The following is a 12,841-nucleotide window of genomic DNA, read 5'->3' on the forward strand; positions in this document are numbered from 1 at the left end:
AACTCAAAAAAGTCAGGTATTAAGTTTAAACTACAAAATAAAATATTCTTATAAAAGAAATAACAAATCTGAATGCAATGTATTTTCCACGAGTACAAATCTGAATGCAACCCATATAAATTTACAATTTTGTGTTGAGTGAAAGTAGAGAAAGAAGGGATTTTGTTGTTCTTACCATTTGGGTAATCCTCGTATAGCATCGGTGCCCATGGACGATAAGTATCACTCCAGAAACCAGAACCGAGCAATAGAGAAGTCACTAGGTGGTTGTTCTTAGCATTGTCATGGCCTTGGATTGATCTTAACATGTAAAAAAGAGTCAGCTCTTGGATTCTTTTATGTGTCAAATACACAAATACACATAAATATGACTTGACCTGAAAAAAAGGGACCAACTATTCAATAAATGGCTAGTGAAATGTAAAAAAAGGTTAATACATTCGAACAACAAAAGAGAGTTTCGTGAAGCTCGGCTCATGTTGGCCCGATATGAGCCGAGCTGGCCAGTTAAGCTCGAGGACTGAGTCGAGCGAAGTTTAAGTTGGGGTAGCTTATTGGTCGAGCTAAGCCAAGCTTAACTCGTGTACAACACTAATGCTTAGGGCTGCTTTACACACCTAATCCATCATTAGAGATTGGAGGCTGCTATTCTAAGCCCATGGCTAATCCGATGCCTGATTAACAAACACGCCATGCTTGGGCATGGTTTGACAACTTTACCCAACCTTACCTCATGGTTGCCAGTTTATTTGGGTAATGGGTTGGGTCTGGACCCTAATGTCTGGCCCAAATGAAAAAACATGCCCTAGCTTCATTGATGGAGAATGTTCCTCTCTGGTGGGCCCCATCACGGATGAGGCCACTTCCCCAAATGGCCTCCATTAGATGATCCTAACTATCCAATTGAGTCGCTGAGGAACTTATAGTTCTTCTTTCTTTTTTAGTTCAATATAGCCAGGTGATCAATCATAGAGTGGATCTCTCTATTGACAGCTCGACACTTTGTGAACGTTCAATCTTAGCATCAGGTGGGCCACACCACACCTTGAAATCATAGATCTCAACTAATCTTGTTGGTTACAAACACATGAAAAAAATAGGTAGTTAGAAAAAATGCTTATAAGCAGTCCAACATCCAACGAATGTGCTATGAGCCTAATGATATGATAACATGACTGTTGTTCACATAGTGAGACCGTATAAACCTTTGTAGGATATGCATCATCAGCTCAAAACAAAAATTATAAAGCAAAGCTCCAAACAATGAGATTCAAAAGGAAAACAGATCTATCAACAAGAATCGGATCAAAATCCAATGAAATCTCTCAGAATCGAGAGACATAAGCTGGATTCATATTAAAATAGATTAAGCACTAAAAATTAAAGAAAAACACCATAAGTGGAAAAAAATTGGAAAAAAGCTCACTGTCTTTTGAGGATCTGATGATCGGAGAGAGAGAGAGAGAGAGAGAGAGAGAGAGAGAGAGAGAGAGAGATGGTAAATCTGACGAAGACAGAGAGAAGGGCTAGGGTTCAGTTTAGTGAGGAGCTGCAATTGGTGTATATGCCCCTTGTTTATTTAGCCTGCACGAAAATTGGCTCCCTCCCTTCTTTGGATCTCACAGAGAGAGAGAGAGAGAGGGAGAGAGAGGAGGGAAATAGATCGAGAGAGAGAGAGTGTCACGCCCCAGACTCGGTAATCAGACTCACAAGGAACCTGATAGTCGGTTCTGGACGCAACAGCCTCCGTAGTACCCCATTCTCGGCTCCTGAAGCAGGTTCCGATCCTAGGATCCTACAAGGAGGATTTTCATAAATCATACATCCATTCCAATAAGAGCATACCCAAGATCACAATAACTACAGATCAGAAATAACAAAGGCACACATCACAAAATCCACTATGAATTTGAACTTTTCAGGTACAAGGCTGAAAGGAAATACATAAGGTAATAGAAGAAAGAAGGAAAGATCTGCAACACTGGGTCCTCGGCTCAACTCCTATCCAAGCTCCACTGCTACGATGTCGACCTAGGATCTCCTCCATGCATCAATTGTGCATAAGCTTATGGAAAGCTTGGAGGGTAGTGAAAGTGTGTGACAATGGTGCTCAGAAGAAGATAGAGAATGCAGAAGGGAGTCATGATTAATATCAATACCACTAGCGTTACTAAGGCTGTTATGAACGTAAGAAGCTATACCAAGGTAGTACAATAATGTAGGAAGCCATACCAAGGCTATATAATGCAATGAGTACTGGGCGTCATGCCAAGGCGATACAATATGAGGCTTATACAGCTGATACAAATGCAATGTGAAGTAATGCCAGTGCTCATATCCAATCCACATATCAAGTACATTTCCATCATAAGGAAATCAATGAAGTCAAGTACACTGCCGGATGACTGCCACTCTCTAGACCCACACAGTCAAACGAGCGTAAAAGACCTCACTACCCGCCCGTGGTCAGCCAATCACCACCAAGGCTCGACGGTAGCGGTCCCATTCACGAGCTGGTTAAACTCAGCCTAGCTATTGCCCTCTTTCTCTCAGGAGGGTAATGCCACACCCCAACCTAACTGACTACACGACAATGGGAGTCACGTCCTAACGGTATAAGGCCCTTGTGCGCTCATAGTTCCACCCGGTCACGATGCTGGGGTAGATACTTGGTACTATGGAAGTTTTGGGGTTTTCACCCAAGGGCATCCTATGCACCCCATATGCTCAGGTAACATTTCTGGTGTCCAATCATGGCCATCCACAATATACTTGTGGAGGCCACTCCTCACCTTTAGTCTTCCTTCAGAGCTCTACTCCTCTTCCAAAATTCTTCTCTCTCCCAAGTGAGAGGGGGAGTGGGGTATTTATAAGCCTCCACATGTGTGAACCCTTGATTATTGTGCCATGGGTCCCACTTTACATCAGATCCAACCGTCCATAATAATTGTTATCTAATCCTGGTTACACGACCCGCGCAACGGGGAAGTCACTTACGCAGTCCGTGCAATAGAGAAAATATCGTGCAACTTGCATAATGAATGAAATTATTTACGTGGTTCGCACAATCAACTACTAGTTGCGCGATCCGCCCAACTACTATTCATGATATTTTGATTTACTTCTGTTTTCCTTATTCCTTCAACTCCTCTTTTCATATTCTACTTTTCGAGATTTCTTCATTTTTTCACGCCTCAACAGTTGGCACTGTGTGTGTGTGGTTATGGTTATGCCATTGGGCATTACACGTTACCTTCTCCAAGTGATGTAGTATCCCCTCTTGAGCATGTTGTATGCTTGGAATTGATGCCTGATTGATTGTGTAATTCATGCATCTGACATTGCATAACATGTGGATATTCGCCCTTACTTCATAAAGGTTGTGGCCTCCACAAGTATATTGTGGATGGCCATGATTGGTTGCGCGGGCAACGCAACAAACAACTTGCTGCGCAGGTCACGTAACTAGGTCACCATATGGCCAATTATAAAAAAGGTCGAGATGCTTTCGAAATTGTCCAGTTCTATCTTCATTGCTCCATGCTCTCCTTTTACATAAGTTCACAAGGGGGGAAGTTGAATGATCAAATCAGCATAACATTCCTCCTAAGAAGTGACTGAAGCAACTATCGAAATGCCACCAAATTTGAGATTCGACATTCAAACTTTGCTAATTTCAATTTATGTATTTTAAATGATTTAACTTAGAATCAAGGGATACTAAAGGATGTAAATAAACTTAGTATTAATAATATGATGATTATTCTTCTTATACTCTCTTTGTTATGTTTGAATAGGATAACTTTCCCAAATCAAATGCATTTGTTTCTTTTTCAAAACAAAATGGCGACTCCACTGGGGAAAATTTATTATTATTCGATACTAACATTAACAGTCTTATAGAACTTTCATTGTAGTTTAGCGTCTTTCGACGCCAAAATGGTGACTCTCAATGGGATCATCCTTCCCTTCATCTCTAAGATAGATTATTTGATTCTTCAAGTACTAATTATAATTATATTTTATATCTAAAGGAATCCAACTACAAATTGCAACCAATGGCAATTTTTGCAAGGAAAGTGAGCTTCTATTTCACTGCAACCGGATTCATGGTAGAATATGCGCCGAACAAACCCTCAGAACACATGGCTCGACTTCCTACAAGCAAAATCAACCCAATTCGAGCAGTAGCTGGAGTTGTATCTGCTTTGCCTCAAGCACCGAAAGATGACAAAGATTAGACTATTGTAATGTCTCACAGGGCGAGAGTGCTGAACAAAGGAAGCCACAGAATGAACCCACCTTCGTCAAGAGTTAGCGGACCGATAACACGTAATGCTATTAGGAGAAATCCTAAACTCGCCCCTCCTACGATATATCCCTGGTGGACAGTTCCACAGCTAATGTCGCATGATTTCCCGACTTTGGAGGCCCCAAGAGCCAGATGGACAAAAGAGCAAAAGGGCAAAGCATTGCTAGTAAGTTCACTGGTGTCTATTTCGCCCCAATCAATCAATGGCAACAGGGGCATAGAGAAGTCAAATGAAACCCTATCTTCTCCCCTTTTGGCAAGTCTTATTACGTCGATGTATTCTTATACCACTCCGACTACAGCTTCATCGAAGAGTGGAGAAGCTGCAGTACATATGGCTGAAACGAACCAGGAAAATATGCCAACTACAGAGGGCCGTATAAATGAAATGGCGGAAGTACAAAGAACATAAATGGAAGAATGCAAAAATCTCAGAGAAGCCTTAATGACTCTTGTACATAATGTAGCCTAAATAGTGGCTCCCCCAATGATAGGCACAATGAATGGGCAAGAAAACCAACCTGAAGGCTTTCAACCACCTGGGACAGGATCACTGGGGTCCGTCCCAGCAGCAAGAACCTTGACACAAGACGAGGTGAGACAAGTCGTCGAAGAAGCTGTCAGAATAAAGAGGGAGTGTGAAAATACTAGCCGTTTCAGATACTGAACACCATATCCTAGAGAGGTAGAGGACAACTCGTTCCCAGCCAACTTCAAACATCCAGATTTTCAGAAATTTAATGGACAAGGGTCACTAGAGGAGAATTTAATGTACTTTATTACTAGCATGGGAAATTTTTCTATAATACCATAGTATTGCTTGCGATTGTTTGGATCATCTCTAACAAATAAGGCATTCTGATAGTATTCCAGCCTGACCCCGGGGTAGATACGTACTTGGGAACAAATGCAGGATGACTTCATGTCAAACTTCTTCTCTTCGAAGCGTGATGTTAGTATTACAGAATTGGCCTCTGTGCGGCATAGAGAAGGTGAACTGGTAGAAAAGTTTATAGATAGATGGAAGAATTGAGATCCTCATGTAGGCAGCTACTGGAAGAAAAGGAACAAGTCAAGATGTGTCTGAACTCCATGAAGACGAGAATCATGTTTGGACTTACCAGTGTCAATATCAGAACTTTCCATGACCTAGCTACTAAGGCTCATACTTTAGATTTGATGACTTGGAAGATGCCGACATTTCACTATGAGACAGCCAGGAGAGCACCCAGTAGGATGACCGTAAATACTGTCCATCGTGAAAAGAAAAGCAAAGATACAAGAGACTCGAGTGATCAAAGGCCGAGACAAAAATAAAATTGAATCAGCCAAGAAACAGATACAGTGGAAAAAGGCCCAAAATGCTTAATTCTCATGAAGGGTTTACGTTTGATAGGGAAGATGTTGTTCCTATGATGAGTCAATTGCTAAAAGTCGATACAATAGAATTACAAGAACCGAAACGCTATGAAGATGTGACAAGAACAAGAGCGAGAGAGATTTTTTACCGCTATCATCGCCTAGTAGGACATCCGACAAAGAATTGTTATACGTTGAAATGTATAATACAACAGATGATAGACAAAGGTGAAATAGTGATTGGAAAATAAAAAGAAAGGGGCACAATGGCGACGGTAAATATGCTCACAATCCGGGAAAAGGCCCGAGAAATGAAAGAGAAAGGGGACTGTAAGATGACAAGAAAGGTAGCGGTGATTACGCTACGATCAGGAAAGAAGATAACATGCCCTACGAAGCAGAAAACAGAAATTATAAGAAAAGAAGTTGAAAGACAGAATGACGATGATAAGAAAGAAGAGAAGAATGAGACGACAAAAGTGACCTATGATGTAGTAAGTCATTTAAAGGGCATACCAACTCGATTAAGCATCTATGACACGCTTAAGTTGTTAGAGGAATTTCAGTAGAATTTGGTTCAAGCGTTATCCAATCATGATGTCAGAGAAACCTTACTAACAGAGATGGAACAAAAAGAATATATAGAGCAAGAAGACTGCCTGCCAGTCGTTTCCTTCTCCAATGATGATTTGATTTGTGATACAGGGCATAACAGGCCGCTAATGATAGAAGGCCATATCCGTGGAAAGAAGGTTAAACGGATTATGATAGATAATGGGTCTTCGGTGAACCTCTTACCACTTTGGATGTTGAATAAACTATGTTATCGTCATTCTGATCTATGTCCTAGTGGAATGATGATACAGGGCTTCAATCAAGATGGGCAACGTGTACTAGGAAAAATTACAATGACGTTGGAAATAAGGAAGTTAACTACTGATGTTGCGTGCCATATTATAAACGTAGTAATGACATATAATCTTCTCATAGGAAGGCCATGGATACATCAGTATGGCATTGTACTCTCTACTTTGCATCAATGCTTCAAATACTTTAAAGATGGGATATAGTATAAAGTAATGGCTGATGCGAAGCCATATACAGAAGCTGAGGCCTTCTTTGTAGACTCTAGTTATTATGAGGGGTTCGCTCAAGAAGAAAGAAAGAATGATGAAAACAAGGTCCTAAAGGACATTCAAGTAAAGGTGATGAAAGAAGAAACAGAAAAGGTAGAATCATCCAAAGTTGTAGAAGCAAAGAAGAAATTTTATTTTGTGCCGAAACATTTGAGACAGCCAAGGAAATCGCCACTAACCTTGTTATCACCTGAACAGTTGAAAATTTTACAGTCCAATTATACAGTGCCATTACCATATGTTGAAAGAAATAAGCCATTTCGACTGTTCCGGGAAGATTTCAGGTCAGGGCTAGCGCAAAATACCCAGAACCAATAGAGTTCTATGCCCCAGCGGAAGCAAAAACAGGGGAAGAGGCCAAGAATATTATGTATTACAGTAAGCTGACACTGTAAGACCTTAACAAATATAGCCCGACAAGCAAGAAAATCATGAGAAACATGGGTTTTGATTATGAAGAGCTCACTAGCCTGAATCATGGGAGAGGAATTCAAATTCCTATTGGGGTTGTTCAGGAAAAGTGAGGAAAATTTCATGGTTTGGGGGCAAAATCATCAGTGAACATGGTTACAACTGAGCAGTTATCGGAAGAAGATCATAAAATAGTTGAGCATCCTGAAATGGCTCCAAAGCAAATGGAAGATGGGGGGCAGCTAATGATAGATAGTTTGCAAGAAGTAAACTTGGGTACGAAGGAAGAGCCAAGGAACACATTCGTTAGTGCCAGTCTTTCTGAATAGGAGGCTGAGAAATATGTTCAACTTCTCAAAGAAAATAGAGACATCTTCGCCTGGACATATGCAGAGATGCTGGATTTAGAGCCTTCAGTAGCAATGCACCAATTAAATATTTATAAGGAGAAAAGGCCGATTAAATAAGTGTAAAGGCGATTTCATCCAGACTTGGTTCCCCTGATAGAAGATAAAGTGAACAAGTTGATAAAAGTCAGGTTTATCAAGGAGATCAAATATCCCAAGTGGATACCGAACATTGTCCTAGTGAAAAATAAAAATGGACAAGTCAGGGTATGCGTTGACTTCAGAGATCTGAATGAAGCTTGTTCGAGAGATGATTTTCCTCTCCAGATAATCGAATTATTGATTGACAGTATGACTCAGTATGCTATCATGTCCTTCATGGCCGGCTATACGAGGTATAATCAAATTAGTATGACACCTGAAGATGAAGAAGCAATAGCGTGTAGAACTTCACTGGGGATTTTTGTTATAAAGTTATGCCATTTAGTCTAAAAAATGCCGGGGTGACATATCAGAGGGCGATGCAGAATATTTTCCAAGACATGATGCACAAACATGTTGAATGTTATGTTGACAACTTGGTAGTCAGGTCAGGAGATCATCAGGAGCATCGCGAACATTTGGCATCAGTTTTTTGTCAACTCAGAAAAAACAATTGAAGATGAATCCAGCTAAATGCGCATTTGAGGTGTCTTTATGTAAATTTCTCAGTTTTGTTATCAGGCACAGGGGCATTGAGATTGATCTAGGGAAAGTTAAAGCCATTCAAAATATGCGGCCACCAAAGATATTAAAAGAATTGAAAAGTTTGTAAGGAAAGCTGGCATACATTCGCCATTTCATTTCAAATCTAGAAGGGAGATGTCAGCCATTTTCTCATCTGATGAAGAAAGGTGTAGAGTTTATATGGGACCAAGCTTATCAGAACGCATACGATTCGATAAAGGAATTGTTAAAATAACTGCCGATATTGACAGCTCCAATAAAAGGGAAGCTGCTTATTTTGTACATATCTGCAGCTGAGAATTCTTTAGGAGCTTTGTTGGCACAAGTGAATGAATCCGGGAAAGAGACCACCCTTTATTATTTAAGCAGGACTCTGATGGGCGCAGAATGCAATTTTTTTTCCAATCGAGAAAGAATTCCTAGCGCTAATATTCGCGGTATAGAAATTGAGACATTATTGTCTCTCTCATGACTTAATCTTGATATCAAGAGCAGATCCAATAAATTTTTTGATGTCAAGACCAATGTTATCTGGGAGATAGGCCAAGTGGATGCTGCTACTTTCAGAATATAATATTACGTATTAGTTGGCGAAAGCGGTAAAAGGGCAAGTAGTGGTAGACTTCCTTGCAGCACACCCCGTATTAGAGTGTGAGACCATCAGTGATGATTTCCCCAATGAACAGGTTATGTTGGCCGAGTCACAAAGCCCATGGTAGATGTATTTTGACAGTGCTTCTCAAGATCATGAGCGGGGGCAGGAGTGACATTCATTACTCCTCAAAGGTGACTTGTTACCTTACTCCTTCACATTGGGTACTATATGCACAAACAATGAGGCCGAATATAGAGCCCTCCTCATCGAAATGGAAATGACTTAAGAAATGAAGATAAAAAGGCTGCATATCTTTGGGGATTCTAAATTGATCATAAATCAATTAACGACTGAATTTGAGATAAGAACGCAAGAACTTTTACCATACTGCCGAAAAACAAAGCAGTTGCTAGAGCAGTTCTGTCATGTTGAAATCAAGCACATACCGCGGTCTGAAAATGTAAGAGCAGATGATTTGGCCAGCTTGGCAGTGGCTCTGTCCTACCCAAATCGAAGCCCTCTCCATGTGTCTATAGAAGAAAGAAGATTTTTACAATCTTCAGAGGTCATTGATGAAATTGTTGAGACATTTTCCTATATCATGTTTAGAGGTAACGACAAATAATTGACATCGGCCTTTCATAGATTATCTCAAATAGGATATCTTGACAGAAGACCCAATGCAGAGACAACAAATCAGGCAAAGATCAAGCAGATTCATCATATGTAGCAAAGTACTATATAGAAAATCTTATAATAGAATGATGTTACGTTGCCTGGACGAACAAGAAGCAAGCTAGATGTTGTGAGAAGTGCACTCTAGAGAATGTGGGGCACATCAAGCTGGCTGAAATTTATTCCATTGAATACATTGAATGAGGTATTATTGGCCTACCATATTCAAAGATGCGATAGATTATACAAAGTGGTGTCATGAATGTCAGATTCACGGAGATGTTATACACATTCCTCCAGAAGACCTACATCAGTCAGTTGCCTCTTGGCCCTTTTCTGCCTAGGGACTTGACGTTATTGGTCCTATAAATCTGCCTTCATCTAAAGGAAAATAGTATATCCTGACAGTGACAGATTACTTCTCTAAATGGACAGAAGCAAGTGCATTTCGTAGTGTTAAGGAGAAAGATGTGGTTAATTTTATCCAACACGCAATAATATACCGCCATGGAATTCCAAAGAAAATTATTATAGATAATGACACTCCTTTAAAAAATAGAGGCATGGAGAAGCTATGTCAGAAATTCTGCATTCGTTATTCATTTTTAACACCTTACTATCTACCATCCAGTGGATTAGCAGAGGCGTTTAATAAAACGATAGTCAGGATACAGAAGAAAATAATGACAGGAAACAAGCATGATTAGGATGAGAGATTGTAAGAAGCATTATGGGCATATAGAACTACCCACTGGACAACAACAGGAGCAACACCGTACTCGCTGGTTTATGGTGTAGAAGCAGTGATCTCGATTAAAATACAAGTAGCGTCAATCAGATTGGTAGTACATCAGTCCATTACAGATGACGAAATTGCAAAAATAAGGCTGAATAAACTAAATTTGCTCGATGAGAAACGCCTATCAGCTCAACAGCGATTACAATCGTATCAAGCAAGGATATCATCTATCTTTGATAAACGAGTCAAATATCGCTCTTTCAAGAAAGGGGATATGATGTTAATGTTGAAGAGACTTATAGTGGTCACCCACAGAACAGGGGGCAAATTCGAGCCCAAATGGGATGGGCCACATATAATAAAAGATGTATACTCCAATGGATCATATAGAGTCATAAATCAAGATGGACAAGGTATCAGTATACCGATCAATGCTCGCTTTATCAAAAGATATCGTCCCTGAGGATACTACTGATTTTGATCTAAAATATTATCGGAATAATGATTCTGTATCAAAAGGGTGCCAGAATAAGCGAGACTGCGATTATGTACAGTTAGATGAATGAATAAAGAAGAAATTTGTGAATGCATCAAGACTATGTACCAACAAGTGTTACAAAAGGAAAGTGACCATCATTATTATCATCATGTGAGCTCTCTACAAAAGTTTGTTAAAATTGGTATGTTGATGTATTAGTGCATAAAACATGGGATAGATTAAGCCAAAACGCAGATATGATTCAGGGATAAGTGAATAAAGCAAGCGGAAGACTTATAGTAAAATATGTATACAAGTGTAAGTCCCTGAATTACATATACAACCAGATCGTGTAAAAGTGTTATTTAACAAAATTATAAGTATCAAATTACATCATTTCAGTCCCCAAAAATATCCCAGGAATCCCGCGCATCAGACCGAGGCTCGCTAGAACCCGTCTGAAAACTGCATATAGGAGAAGGCAGCCTCGTCGTCATCCAGCTCCCGCTCTGCCTCAGACGTCGCATCCACATCTGCAACATCAGAGCCTAAGACAGAGTCTGGTGGGTGTGAAACACCGCCCCAGAAACGTGGGAGTGAGTGATCAACTCAGTGGAACAATAAGGCACTGGTTAACATGTTATCAGTTCAATCAAACAGTAATGATAAAGCAGAACACTTAAATAAAGCCTAAGTACTCTTATTAATGCAAGGATGAATGAAATATGATGCGTGCCCTCACGCGTACACCCTCAGCGTCTTCATCTTACGTTACGCATGACATCGCCTCAAAGTGCGCCACATCTACAAAGCACATGCAAATGCGGTGCATGGATATGATTACCAAGTTGTTATTAGTCCATTTCACACAACAGGATTGGGAAGCTAAGATACCTTCCTCATATCACCATCCAAACAGTGATCCATACTAGGGTCGTCAATCCTAGACATCTCATACGATCATATAGTTGAGGTCGTAGCAAAGGGCTCGTCACCAATCAATGCACGCCTTTCATGCCCTTACTACCACAGATCGGCTCGTCACCTCCATGCGGAAACCAGGTATGCTCGAGGTCACTCCAAAGGGCTCGTCACCAATCAATGTAGGCCGACAAAGATGAATATAGTGTCCCATACCACCATAATCGGCTCACGAGTTTAGTTGCTCACTGGTCACTACGGGGAGGCTCGTCACCCCAGCGTAGGCCGACAGCTCGGCCACGGTGTCCCATACCACCATGTCCGGCTCATGAGTCTTCGCGGATCAGATACCATGGTTATTAGGATTTCACTGGTAAGTTCGGTACCCTAAATTCAAGCAGTAGCGTCCATACATGGTTAACATACATCGAACAATCGGGTTCTTTGACGAACTCGACTAGCACGAGCACACGTTGAGTTGAGCGACATAGAGTGCGCAAACACTCCGCGTGGCCAAACCACTGCCGCCAACTCTAATACGGATCAGGTTCGTCTAATACGTCCTATGTGGCGAAAGCAATCTCAACCACGAATATAGGGTCAATTACCGATTTCCTGGACTAAGGCATAGTCCCAAATATCCTACACTACTACCGATATTCATATGGAATGTAAAACAATAATGGAACAATAACTCAAATCATGGCACAAACGCATCGAAGAATATCAACTTAACATAAATGTAAGCATAGGAGATGCTTGAATTTAAATAACTTGGAATGTAATTGCATAAAGGAAAACATGCGCATCCATAGGAGTATTGAGAATCACTTCTCAATGCCCGCATTTAGTGTAATCAGTTACACTTTAGATCATTCATGCATTTCTACAAACACTTAGCATACGTGGAGCAACATACATGACGCATGTTGAAATACATACACTTAGACAATTCCTTTTATCAATGAGTTGTCATACATGCATCTAGCATACATACACGAAAATTAATCATGGCAAACATAAGTGCATATTTTATACGTATACGGTACTTTATAAATACACATAGAATACACAAATCTCAATATAGCACATGCATATCGGAAAAACAATGTAAACATAACATTTGGCATGTGAAATCTCAT

The sequence above is a fragment of the Magnolia sinica genome, chromosome 2, assembly GCF_029962835.1.
Source record: "Magnolia sinica isolate HGM2019 chromosome 2, MsV1, whole genome shotgun sequence".
Taxonomy (NCBI): domain Eukaryota; kingdom Viridiplantae; phylum Streptophyta; class Magnoliopsida; order Magnoliales; family Magnoliaceae; genus Magnolia; species Magnolia sinica.